Source organism: Hyperolius riggenbachi, chromosome 3, assembly GCF_040937935.1.
Source record: "Hyperolius riggenbachi isolate aHypRig1 chromosome 3, aHypRig1.pri, whole genome shotgun sequence".
In the NCBI taxonomy this organism is placed as follows: Eukaryota; Metazoa; Chordata; class Amphibia; order Anura; family Hyperoliidae; genus Hyperolius; species Hyperolius riggenbachi.
In genome coordinates this window covers 152232013-152244527 of record NC_090648.1, presented here as the reverse complement: position 1 = coordinate 152244527, position 12515 = coordinate 152232013, and the positions used below count along the sequence as shown (strand labels likewise).

The window sequence follows — 12515 nt, the reverse complement described above, 5'->3', positions numbered from 1 at the left end:
TTTGCAAACAGTTGGTCTGAGCAACTGCTGTTCAGTAAGGGCTTCTATAGATAATAAAAAAAAATACCTGAGAATCCCCATTAAGGAAATGAACTAGTCCAAATCCTATTAGATCTGTCAGATTTTCACCACCTAATTTAAGTGACAGCAAAATAGGTTTATAGTGCATCTCACTCTGGGAGAAATGTACATTTTATATGTACCGTATTTTTCAGACCATAAGATGCTCTGGACCATAAGACGCACCTAGGTTTAGAGGACAAGAATCAGAAAAAAATATAAATACTTATCCTGGTGCGTCCATGGCACAGGGGCGTCTTATGAACCTTTTTCTCCAATCCCCCTAAATTATTGTCTCCCTTGTACCTTCTGGGTCCCCCTTGTACCTTTTGTGTCCCACTGTGTCTTCCTCAGTTCTTTCTGTGTCCACCTATGTCTTTCTGTGTCCTCCATGTGCTTCCTTTGTTAGTCCTGCGTCCCCATTTCTCTGTCCTGTGTCCCCCTTTGTGTCCTGTGTCCCCCTTTCTCTGTCCAGGTTGCCATCCAGCGCACCAGGGCATCACTTACTCTTCCTCCTTGTCCCTTTCAGATGCCTGCTAGCCAATCACGTGGTGGCATGGTCGATCACGGCCACTGCAGCAGCGAGACATGCTAATCCCTGCTGTCCGCCTCATCGCCTTACTCATTTGCTTGGTTTCTATATTCTTATATTCCTTTCAGATGCCCGGCTTGCCATCTAATAACGTGGAGATGCTGTCAATCAAGGCAGCTGCACCAGCCAAACACGCTGATCCCACACCGTCTATTGCACCAGCACTTGCTGTTCCTACTGTATATTCCATTCAGACTCCCGCTGGCCAATCAGGTGGGGACCGATGGTCTTGAGGGCAGGACAAGGCTCTGCCATACTAGCCAATCACTGCACTGTAATTGACCACGCCCCCACGTTATTAGATGGCAAGCCGGGCATCTGAAAGGAATATAAGAAGATAGAGGCCAAGCAGAGGAGTAAAGTGATGTGGTGGACGGCAGGGGTTGGTGTGTCTCGCTGCTGCAGCGGCCGTGATTGACAGCATCCCCATGTGATTGGCCAGTGGGCATCTGAAAGGGATCATATATGGAGGAAGAGTAAGTGATGCGCTAGTGTGGTGGACATAGCCCCGTGTCTGGTTGCCGTGTATGTGTGCGCTCTGGTGCTGATCTCAATTGTTACATTCGGACCATAAGACGCAGGTACTCCCCCCCCCTTTTGGGGGAGAAAAAGAGCGTCTTATGGTCCGATAAATACGGTATATGTATGTTGTCCTTTAATTGGCATGTACTTCAAAATTGGCTGTAGGCTTAAGTAGTAACATTAGATTGTGACCTCTTCTGAGGGCCGCTAATAACTTGAGTTGTTCAACGTATTTTGACAAAAATGTCAGTGCTTTATAAATGCATAATAAAAAATAACAATATTAAAAGTAATAATAACAGGTTGCAGTTTAGTGCATAAACCAGAGATGGTGTTACATGGTGATCTAACTGTGTTTGTTTACAGGGTGGGATAGTCTCTTGCCTTGCAGCACTGTCTTCACTTGATATCTATGCTGCGACACTATCTACATGGAGTTTGTATGTTCTCCTCCTGTCTGCGTGGGTTTCCTCCTGGCATTTCAGTTTCCTCGCACATTTCAAAAACATACAGAAAAGTTCATGGCTTCCCCCCGAAAACTAGGCTATAATGGACAAATGACTGTCATTGGAATTGGGCCGTGAGCCCCTCTGATGGACAGTTAGTCACAAGACTATATACTCTGCAAAGCACTGAAAGATGTTAGCACTATTTGCTAATAAAATAAATAAATAATAAAAATGAACAATCATCTCACTGGTCACAGCATTTTGATCCTGTTGTCTAGGTGTATTCAGTTCAGCTCTCTATTTTTGAATGAATCCAGTAAAACGTGGGTTTATCACAACACTTCTCACTACATGCGAGTCGGTATGACCCCTATTTCACTATAGCCATCCTTCATCATAAAACTAGAGTCCCAGGTTCATATCTCAGCCAGAAAGATATCTGCATTAAGACTGTAAATCCCCCCTATATTTATGTGGGTTTCCTCCAAGCACATTGGTTTCCTCATGTATCCAAGAAACATACTAGAAGGTTAATTAGCTTCTCTACAAATTGGTCATTGACTAGGTTTGGCACATTAGATTATGACCATAATAGGGACATTAGATTGTGAGCCCCGGGGAAACAGTGAGTGATATTAATTGTTCAATGTACTACTACTCTTTTAAAGTGAACCCAAAGTGAAAATAAACGGATGAGATAAACAGTTGTATTTATCCTCCTACTCCTAAAATGATCTTTTTTTAAAGATATCACATGGTTTTATTTTATATTGAAACATTTACAAAGAAGATTGAATGTTTTGTTGTCTCTGCTCAGTGGCAGCCTATTAAGTGTCCCTAAAAGAAAATACATGAACTATTGACATTTTCCTATCTCCCTCTGCCCTCAGAAGTTGTAATCTGCCAGGAAAACGTTTATGGCTGTAATTAGCTTATCATCAGTGATGTTTACTATATTCCCAACAAGGTATCAACAAGACAGAAGCCTTCCATGCCTAGAAATTAACTCTTTCAGGCAGCAAAATAAAACAAGTAAAACAGCCTGGTTATTAATATATTCTGCATACATGTTTATCTCATCATGCCAGATGTCGCCACTTTAAGAGTTGAGAAAAATGGCAGTGCTACATAAATGCCTAATAATCATCATCAGCAGCATCATCATAATGATGTATATACTCATACATACAGTATTAGTATATATTAATACTGCGTGTGAATGAAACAAGACAAAACAAAAAAGGTTTGCAGGATCCCTTACATTCACCAGTGCTGTCCAGATTTCTACTGTGCAAGCTTAGGAAATCAGAATGGGAAAGAGTCAAGAGACAGATTTGTCTTTTACATAGGCACAAAACTGTGCAATGTACAGCTTTCATCTAGATTTGTGCAATGTGTCAACGGAAACTAAAACCAGAACTTTAGCTCCAGTGATCTCTTTTCTTTGGTAAACCACCATGTGACGCTGTGAAGATGCTAGTTTCTGCATCTGGGATCACAGAAACATTTGGATGGCTCATGAATTTCAGTATATGTGAACGCAAGTTGTAAGAGCAGCAAATATGGGGGCTGATTCACAAAGCTTTTCTGTTGAAAAATCTAACCTTATTAACTCACAATTTATCTCTTTTTAAATGACTTACCAGTAATTCATAATTGATCTCTCCTTAAATGACTCAAAGAGAAACTCTGACCAAGAATAGAACTTTATCCCAATCAGTAGCTGATACCCCCTTTTACATGAGAAATCTATTCCTTTTCACAAACAGACCATCAGGGGGTGCTGTATGACTGATATTGTGGTGAAACCCCTCCCACAAGAAACTCTGAGTACCGAGGTACTTCTGGCAGTTTCCTGTCTGTGAACCCTGTTACATTGTGGGAAATAGCTGTTTACAGCTGTTTCAAACTGCCAAAACAGCAAGCAGCAGCTACATCACTTGCCAGCAGTAAAAATGTCACCATGTGATAAATGTCAGAATATAAATCAGGGATTTAAAGGATTTTACAATGGGAAAACACTGACTAAATCATTTATACATAATTATTGTAAAAATGAAGCACTTTTTTTATTACATTATTTTCACTGGAGTTCCTCTTTAAGTGCTTTTTTCCATTAGTGCAGTGCAGGAGCCGTGCGTCAGCACTGCTCTGCGTTGCACATGACTCCCCCGGGGTTGGCGCTTGCAATCCCATTCATTAGAATGAATGGGATCTCAGGTGCAATCGCCCCAAAATGCAGGCAACCATGCGCTGCAACTCAGTGGTGAATCACAGTGCATGTATACAAACAGCAGACAGTGCAGTCTATGCACTGTCTGATGTCCCTGCGATCGCTGAAAGCGCGCATACGGAAACAAGCCAAAACTCATGATTTATCTCCCCTTAACTGGCTTAACCCACAGTTTATCTCTCCTTATCTGAGCTTTGTGAATGCACCCCCTCAAACCCATTTGAACAGTGATGTAAACATCATTAATGATGTGTTTATGGACAATTGTTGCTCACTTTTTGTTTGCCTTTCAATAGATTTTACACCAATTCTCTTTATTCCTAACTAACACATTAACGCTTACTTGCATATGTAAAGTGTAACTCTAGCTTATGTTCAAGATTCCTGCATTATGCTCACTGACTCTCAATCGCAACTCAGAGGAATGCATTGCAGGCTTAAAGGGAACCTAACATGAGAAGGACGTATTTTTCCTTTTAAAATAATACCAGTTGCCTGCCTCTCCTGCTGATCCAGTGTCTCTAATATTTTAGCCACAGCCCCTGAACAAGCATGCAGATCAGGTGCTCTGACTGAAGTCAAACTGGATTAGCTGCATGCTTGTTTCAGGTGTGTCATTCAGACACTTCTGCAGCCACAGAGATCAGCAGGACTGACAAGCAACTGGTATTTTTTAAAAGGAAACATATATATCCCTCTCAGTTAAGGTTATTTTCAACCTACTTACTTCTGGATGGTTGTATGAAGGTAGGGGTAGGAGTGTGACACACTTATATTACTTATTCATGCTGGTTCAGAAAAGCTGCTCATAGATTATATACTGTAACCAGTGTTTCATGGACTTCAGGTTTAGCTTTATTAAAGCAAATGCTAACCACTTAAAGAGAGTCTAAAGTGTTATTTTTCCTCTATTTTTATTACGCAGTCATCTTCGGCATTAAGATGCAAGCTGATTTGTTGCACCCCCACAGCAGAATGAGGTATTTATCCCCCTGAAATACTGGGGCAAAATTCCATGACTTTTGAAGTTGCAGATTTTGCTGCCCGGGGGAGGCAGAGCTGTGCGAAATAGCTCTGCCTCTTATCCATTCAATCTCCACCAGTCTCCGCCTCTCCCTGCCCCTCTCAGTGAAAGGAGACTGAGAGGGGCATTGAGAGGTGAAGATTGACTGGAGAAGAGGCAGAGCCACTGTGCACAGCTCTGCCTCTTCCAGGAAGCAACATTCTGCAATCGCAGATTCTTGCTAGGGAATTTCAGGGGGATAAACACCTCGTTCTGCTGCGGGGATGCGGCAAATAAGCTTGTATATTAAAGGGGCACTACAGCGAAAAACTGTAAAATTTAAAATATGTGCAAACATATACAAATTAGAAGTACATTTTTTTTCCAGAGTAAAATGAGCCATAAATTACTTTTCTCCTATGTTGCTGTCACTTACAGTAGGTAGTAGAAATCTGACAGAAGTGCCAGGTTTTGGACTAGTACATCTCTTCATAGGAGATTCTCAGCAAGGCTTTTATTCTTTATGAAGATATTCCCTAAAAAGGATTTAAACAATGATGCTGGCCAGCTTCCCTGCTCCCTACACAGTTTTTTGGCAGTTGGACAGAGCAACTGCCATTCACTAAGTGCTTTTGAAAATAAATATATCCCTGAGAATCCCCTATAAAGAGATGGACTAGTCCAAAGCCTGTCACTTCTGTCAGATTTCTACTACCTACTGTAAGTGACAGCAACATAGGAGAAAGGTAATTTATTCGCTCATTTTGCTCTGGAAAAAAATGAATTTCTTATTTGTATATGTTTGCACATATTTAAAATTTTACAGTTTTTCCCTGTAGTGCCCCTTTAATGCTAATGATGACTGCTTAATAAAAAGAGAGGAAACACTTCAGACTCTCTTTAACTACCATAAGTGGCAATGAGTGGCAATGTGCCTAAGCCGCTAGCACTCTCACCTTTCAATGATAGGGTCTCCGGCTGAAATCCTGGCCAGGACACTATCAGCATGGAGATTGTATGTCCTTCCTGTGTTTGTATGAGTTTTCTCCAGGTACTCTGGTTTCCTTTCACATTCTAAAAGCATGACCCAAAAAAAGAGTCTTAGAAATTGTTAAGAATCTTTAACTATTACACTGTAAGCTCTCCTAAGGCACATGAGTTTTTTATGTACTCTGTAAGGTACTACAAAACTGTGAGCATTATTTAAAGGTAGAGGAATAAATGTGCAAATAAAATGGAGTACTGTTCATACTTTTTAAAAGTAAATTAAAATTGCATCCTGAAACGAAGTGTTTGGTATATACAGTATATATATGGTAGGGAGTAGATTGTGAGCCCCTCTGAGGGACAGTTAGTGACAAGACAATATACTCTGTAGTGTACAGCGATGCGTAATATGTTGGCACAATATAAATACTTAAACAAATAAATATATATATACAAGTGGTCCCCTACCAGGAGATATTGTAAGTTGAATTTGTCTGTAATTTGAGCCATGTGTTATAAATGAATATTGAAATGTTGAGAAATAATTTACTTTTGGGCATCTCTGGATTTGTACAAACAATGTTTTAATGTTCTTTTCAATGTGCTTTTAATTTGTTTTAAAACTACTTACAACAGCTTATACAATACTGCAACATAGAAAATAAAAAATAATGTAATGTAAAATAAGTAATAACAAAAACAGTAACCCCATGATCTGTTTCTGAAGATACCCACTAACTTCTTGTCCATTTTTTACAATTGGTCACATGAGCCAACTCTTTGTCAAAGTGTTTTTTTGTTTTTGTTTTTATCATGGACTTGCTTGAGACTATATAATCAAAACCCTATGAAACAGATACCATGACTATCACGAGCTACTGTAAATAAAAACAGATTTTTTTTTGCGGTTCTAACAGACATAAGGCTGGCTTTGATTGATTCATTCCACCGCTTAATTTGGATTTCATTGCTTCTAATATAGAAATGTAGCTCATGGGGAGTTCAGCTCCATAATGAGAGAAAAATGCCCACGTATTTACAGGTTCACATGATATGGACCTCTCGTATCTTGAAAAGGCATGTTTTCTTTTGTCATTGGCTTACAATCAGATAAAAAGGCCTCGGAGCTCCATTTTCCTCTGCCCTGCCACAAAGAGAGTATCTTTTAAAAAATTACAGGCTGCTGTTATGCGTACTTAAGGGGAGAAAGGTTTGTTCTCTCGTTGCGAGCCATCCTGCCTAATTGTCATATGCAAATAAAAGCAATTATAAGGCTTTTAGGGTGAAAGGATGACAGCTGAGTGTGGCAGTTTGAGCAGGCCTCACCCATCTTGTTGTCATAGCAACAGCCTAGAGAAAGGGCAGAATACCTATCGGCGAAGCGGGAAAATACATTTGGCCAAAAAGGATTTTAAACTGTATCCTTCTCGCTTAATGAAATGTCAATGTGCGTAATGAACGGCTTTGTTTAAAATATTACAGAAATTACACAGCATTTAATTCCTGGCCCTCTAGGACTGTCCTTCTGTGCTTTGTCATGAAACTATCATTTATAGACTCACACTTGTGATTTTAGCCTCGACTCTGGAAATAGCGGGCAGGCTGCGAATGGAGCACCTAAAAGCCTTCAAACACAGGGGATAAATGTACTGCCTTTCTTTGCAGCGCCTATTTATTTAATTTTCTTCAAGAGTCCTTTTGAAAAGGTATTTGTAGGCTCCTGGCTCAAAACACACTCTTCAGTTATTATAGTAAACTCTGCTTTTTGGGGAAAAAATGAAATAAGATAAAAAAAAAGGCCTGAACTCACTAGGATTTTACAATTTTGAATGTAGGAAATGCCCCCTATGAAGGATGAAGGATAAATTTCATTTTGAAATATTTATTACACTAAAATAAAGAAATAAATAACTGATCTTTGTTAGCATTTTATAGGGCATTTTCCAGAATGACCAAATATAAACTTAAAGGAGACTTGAAGTGGGAGGGATATGGAAGCAGCCATACTGATTTTCTTTAAAAGAAGCAGGAACAGCCATTCTATCCCAGGAAAAAAAAACATATATAAGAAGATAACTACTTGTTCTACTTATATATTATATATATTGTACTGTCTACGTTTTGATTTCAGTGAATTTTGTATAGTAAATAAAGAGAATTTTGTTCCTGGCAGTTTCCATCTTGCTTCTCTCTGACTGAAGCCAATCCTGATGTCATTTCCTCCCTTATTGTTTTCTCCTAGAAACTTCACTGTCATAGTTAGCTTGCCTTGTAAACACATGTGAGCAAAGCATAGACCATATTTCAGCAGCTTCTCACTTCTCATCCTTGTGTCGCACTGAACTGCCCTCAGCCAATCAGTGAGGAGCAGGAATGTGGAAGGGGTGATGACAAGCGTCCTTCTCGTTGGCAATGGCAAAAATAGAGTCAGGCTCAGGCTGACTGAGATAAGACGTATTACAGCAAAACCATTTCTAAATAGATTGGAATGCTTGTAATGCAGGGTTAGGTTCCAGGCTGCATATTAAACACAGAGCAGTGAGTAAATGGAATTTGATTTTGTGACTGACAATCCCTCTTAAAACAATACAAGTTACCTGGCAGTCCTGCTGATCCTTTTGACTGCAGTAGTGTCGGAATCACACACATGAAACAAGCATGTAGTCAATTGGATCCGATTTTTGTCAAAAAAAGTAAACTTTGTGCTTGTTCAGATTATATGGCTATACATGTTAGAGGCAGATGATCGGCAGGACAACCAGGCAATTTGTATAATTTAAAATCAAATAAATATGTCGGCCTCTATATCACTCTCCCTTCAGGTTCCCTTTAAAGGAGAACTGTAGTGAGAGGTATATGGAGGCTGCCATATTTATTTCCTTTTAAGCAATACCAGTTGCCTGGCTATTCAGCTAATCCTCTGCCTCTAATACTTTCAGCCATAGGCCCTGAACAAGCATGCAGCAGATCTGGTGTTTCTGACAAATTTAGACAGATATGACAGGATTAGCTGCATGCTGGTTTCTGGTGTGATTCAGACACTTCTTTAGGCAAATAGACCATCAGGGCTGCCAGGCAACTGGTATTGCTTAAAAGGAAATAAATATGGCAGCCTCCGTATCCCTCTCACTACAGTTCTCCTTTAAGATAAATTGTTGCCTTCTGTGGTGAGTTGTATATTTTCATTGTAATGAAGGATCCCAAGTATACCTGCCTAACATCAACACCAGGAAATATCTCAGTATGGATGACATTAATGCCAATGATGAAAAGTATTCCCTTTCCCTCATGCCTCTTGCATATGTTAGGCTGGCATTTAAAATGCTAAAAGAAACATCGCCATGTTTACAGGAGTATCTTCATCATCACATGATCACTCCTTGCAGGGCACAGACTGACTTGCACAGTGTTGTGCTTTTAGTTTGTGTTTTGCCTCTCCCACTGTAATAACTGTTTAGCATTTGAAGTGCTTGTTTAGACAGGCAGCACCCATGATATTTCTCTTATGGTTTGTGCTTCTTTTTAGACCCATACATAACATTAGGGCAGAAGTTTGATGTCACTCAGCAGACCCCTGCCTCCTTCCCAATATCTGCCACAGAAGGAACACCCTAGGTGCTTAAGTTGTTTGATTTCATCCAACAACTTTTTCTGCATTTGAATTTGCTTTTAATTACTGGTAATGAGTTCATTAAATTCACTAAAAATATTACATTAAGCGATCTTAACCATCTCCCGACCACCTCACGCCGATGGGAAGTGGGAGCGTGGCTCACGCACGCATTCCCTGCACAACAGAGTGAGGATCTGTGATCAGCCTGCCAGCCCTGATCAGAGCTGGCAGGCAGAATAAAAGAAAGAAAAAAGCATATTACATTTATACAGTGCTACGATATAGCACAACGCTGTACAGGGGACAGCCCTGTCACTTAACTGCCCATCTGAATGGCTAACAATCTAATCCTCATAGGCTGCTGCCTATGAGAGGGTACTGTAGTGTATGGATCGCAGTCTAGAGCCAATTTGGGGGGGAGGGGGGAATAAAAGTAATAGGGTTCTGTTTTTTTTTTTTTTTTAAAAGGTAATCTTTTATTAATTAAAAAGAAAATAACAATAGCAGCAGCAATCAGAGACCACCAAAATACAGCTCTATTAGTGGGAAGAAAATGAGGTAAAATTAATTTGGGTGGTAAGTTGTATAACCAACCGAGCAATAAATCTTTAAATGAACCAGTAGCATCACTAGCATTAAATATTTAGGGCCTGTGCCCGGGTCAATGTATATATATATCTGCCTCCATTAAGAATGCAGACAGCTAGTACACAACCCTTTTGGTAGCAGGAAAAAGAGGCACCGTCAGAGGGTGGACGAAAAGGTCGCCGCCATAGACTCTAATGCAATTATCATTATACGACAGAAAAAGCAGGAAAAAGGGTGCAGCGATAAATATCGTTTAGAACATTAGAGTTTTTGAAATATGTTATTGTTTTAGAAGCTTGCAACGTTATAGTTTTTGTCATATTATTTTGTTTGTATGTACAGATTTTACGTTTTCAAAGATATTATCATTTTTATGCCTAAAAGGGGGGTTTCTGCAGAGGGAGTGGTTAGGGTTAGGCACCACCAGGGGGAGTACACACACACAGACACACACAGACACAGACACAGACACAGACACACACACAGACACACGCACGCACGCACGCACACACGCACACACGCACACACACACACACACACACACACACACACACACACATACATATATTTGTTAGGAGTACAGCTCCCCTATCACAGGCATCTATTTGACACACAGTGATGCTCATCCGGATTCCATATACCCGAACTATCCAGATCTCCGAACTTTTTTCTGGTATCCAAACTCGGATACGGATTCCAGATAGCAGGATAAATCCGGAATGCCCTATCCGAGTGAATCCAGATACGTATTAGGTATTTGGAAATCAGTCCAGATACCTAGTTCGGGTACCCGGATCCAGATAGCGTAACCACGGAATTGACGTCCATGACGTCATTGAGCCAATCAGAGGGCTCCCAGCCGAAGCCCTAATAACCAATCACAGAGGGGAACCCTGGCCAGCCCCTCCTGTATATAAGGCGGGTGCCATGATGAGAATCTCGTCCTTGCTTGTGACTGCTCACTGAGAGACATCTCCAGTGCTGTTAGCTAAGCAAGTGCTGTATTACTGTGTTAAACCTAGTGTTTTTGCTCCTAAACACATGTACTACACCAGTATTTTATTGTTTTCTAGTTAGCTGGCTTGTATTTTGATTGTAGTCATTGTGACAGTCAGACTCAGTGCTGCAGCTGCTAGGCTAGGTTAGGGCCTGCTGTGTGCACAGGCTAGGCCTGCTGCCAGCCTTAGCCACAGTATAGCTTGTATTGTAAATTATTAGGGATTAGATTACTGTTCTAGTACTAGTCTTATATTGTGTGTAGTTAGTTGTTAGAGAGAGTACTACTACTGTGTTAGCTTCATTTACTACAGATAGTTACTGCAGTGCTGCTGTTAGAGTCAGTCAGTGTGTGACAGATAGACAGTTAGTGTGTGCTCCTGTCACTCCGTCAGTTGAAGTTCTACTAGTGCTACTACAACTAGTCTACTACTACCAGTTATATATAGCTACTGTAATTTGTATTGAGTTAGCTTACTTTAATTGCAGTACTGTTACAGTGTGACAGATAGACAGACAATTAGTGTATCAGTGTGTGCTACTCTGCTTTCACTCCATTAGTTGAAGTTCTACTACTGCTACTATCTGCTAGTGCTACTGATTTGAATAAAGTACAAGTACAGCAGACATAGTACAACTTTATATGTGTCCAAATGAAGTGGGGTACACTTCATTTGGACACATATAAAGTTGTACTGCATACAGTAAAAAGCGGCGCCGGGGAACAAATGGCGCACGGTTGCTGAACATATCATTAAAACGCTATTTTCCATTTTATAAATAAAACGATTTTTTTTTTAAAACGACAGTTAGCGTTTTATTATTATCCATGTAAATAGCAATAGCTGCTCGGGGAAAAGTGTAGCAGATGTGCGCAGGGAGTGGGGGCCAACTCCTACCCTCTGTTCCTCACCTCGGGAGCCCCCTCCTTTTAATGGCAGTCAGCGCAGCGGAAGATACAGCTGATCACTCACCTCCCCAGTATGCGGCTCTGGTCTTCAGCAAACATTAGAGCTGCAGGTCTACGCTGTCTCTTCTCTCTGCAATGCCGATTACACTATTTCCTGATTCAGTGTAATCGGCATTGCAGAAAGAAGAGCGTAGACCTGCAGCTCTAACATTTGCTCCCGAGGTGAGGAACAGAGGGTAGGAGTTGGCCCCCACTCCCTGCGAACATCTTCTACACTTTTCCCCGGGCAGCTATTGCCTCCTCCCGCCCCACCGCAGGCAGCCAGGCAATGCACTCTCCCACTCCACCACACCACAGGCAGCCATCCAGCAACGATGCCACCTCAAAATGGTAAATTACGTTTTCCAAACATTTGAATGGCACGCCAGAAAGTAGCTGCGGAGCTATGCGCCAGATTTTCCTGCTTCCAGTTGTACTATGTTTGCTGGAACTGGCAGCCGGGGTAGGGGCAGCATGAAAAGCAAGGGCAAGAGAAGAGAGAGCAGCATTGCCGCCACCGTCG

The 12515-nt window shown here is 40.9% G+C and overlaps 2 long non-coding RNA genes across 5 annotated transcripts in view; one reads left to right on the top strand and one right to left on the bottom strand.

Moving 5' to 3' along the window:
* LOC137561194 (uncharacterized) overlaps window positions 1-12515 on the bottom strand; it is a 59685-nt gene that overhangs the window by 21638 nt on the left and 25532 nt on the right. The window contains exons 1-2 of one of the 3 annotated variants that reach the window (XR_011029915.1): window positions 6951-7160; window positions 5816-5933 (exon numbers count right to left, since the gene is read on the bottom strand). This is a non-coding gene — a long non-coding RNA (uncharacterized lncRNA). Of the gene's footprint in view, window positions 1-5815; window positions 5934-6950; window positions 7161-12515 lie in introns of those variants that run through there. The other 2 variants (XR_011029913.1, XR_011029914.1) reach the window with 2 other exon arrangements.
* The window catches only part of LOC137561193 (uncharacterized), a 50357-nt gene continuing 43332 nt past the window's right edge, over window positions 5491-12515 (top strand). The window contains exon 1 of one of the 2 annotated variants that reach the window (XR_011029911.1): window positions 5491-5605. This is a non-coding gene — a long non-coding RNA (uncharacterized lncRNA). Of the gene's footprint in view, window positions 5606-7205; window positions 7294-12515 lie in introns of those variants that run through there. The other variant, XR_011029912.1, reaches the window with a different exon arrangement.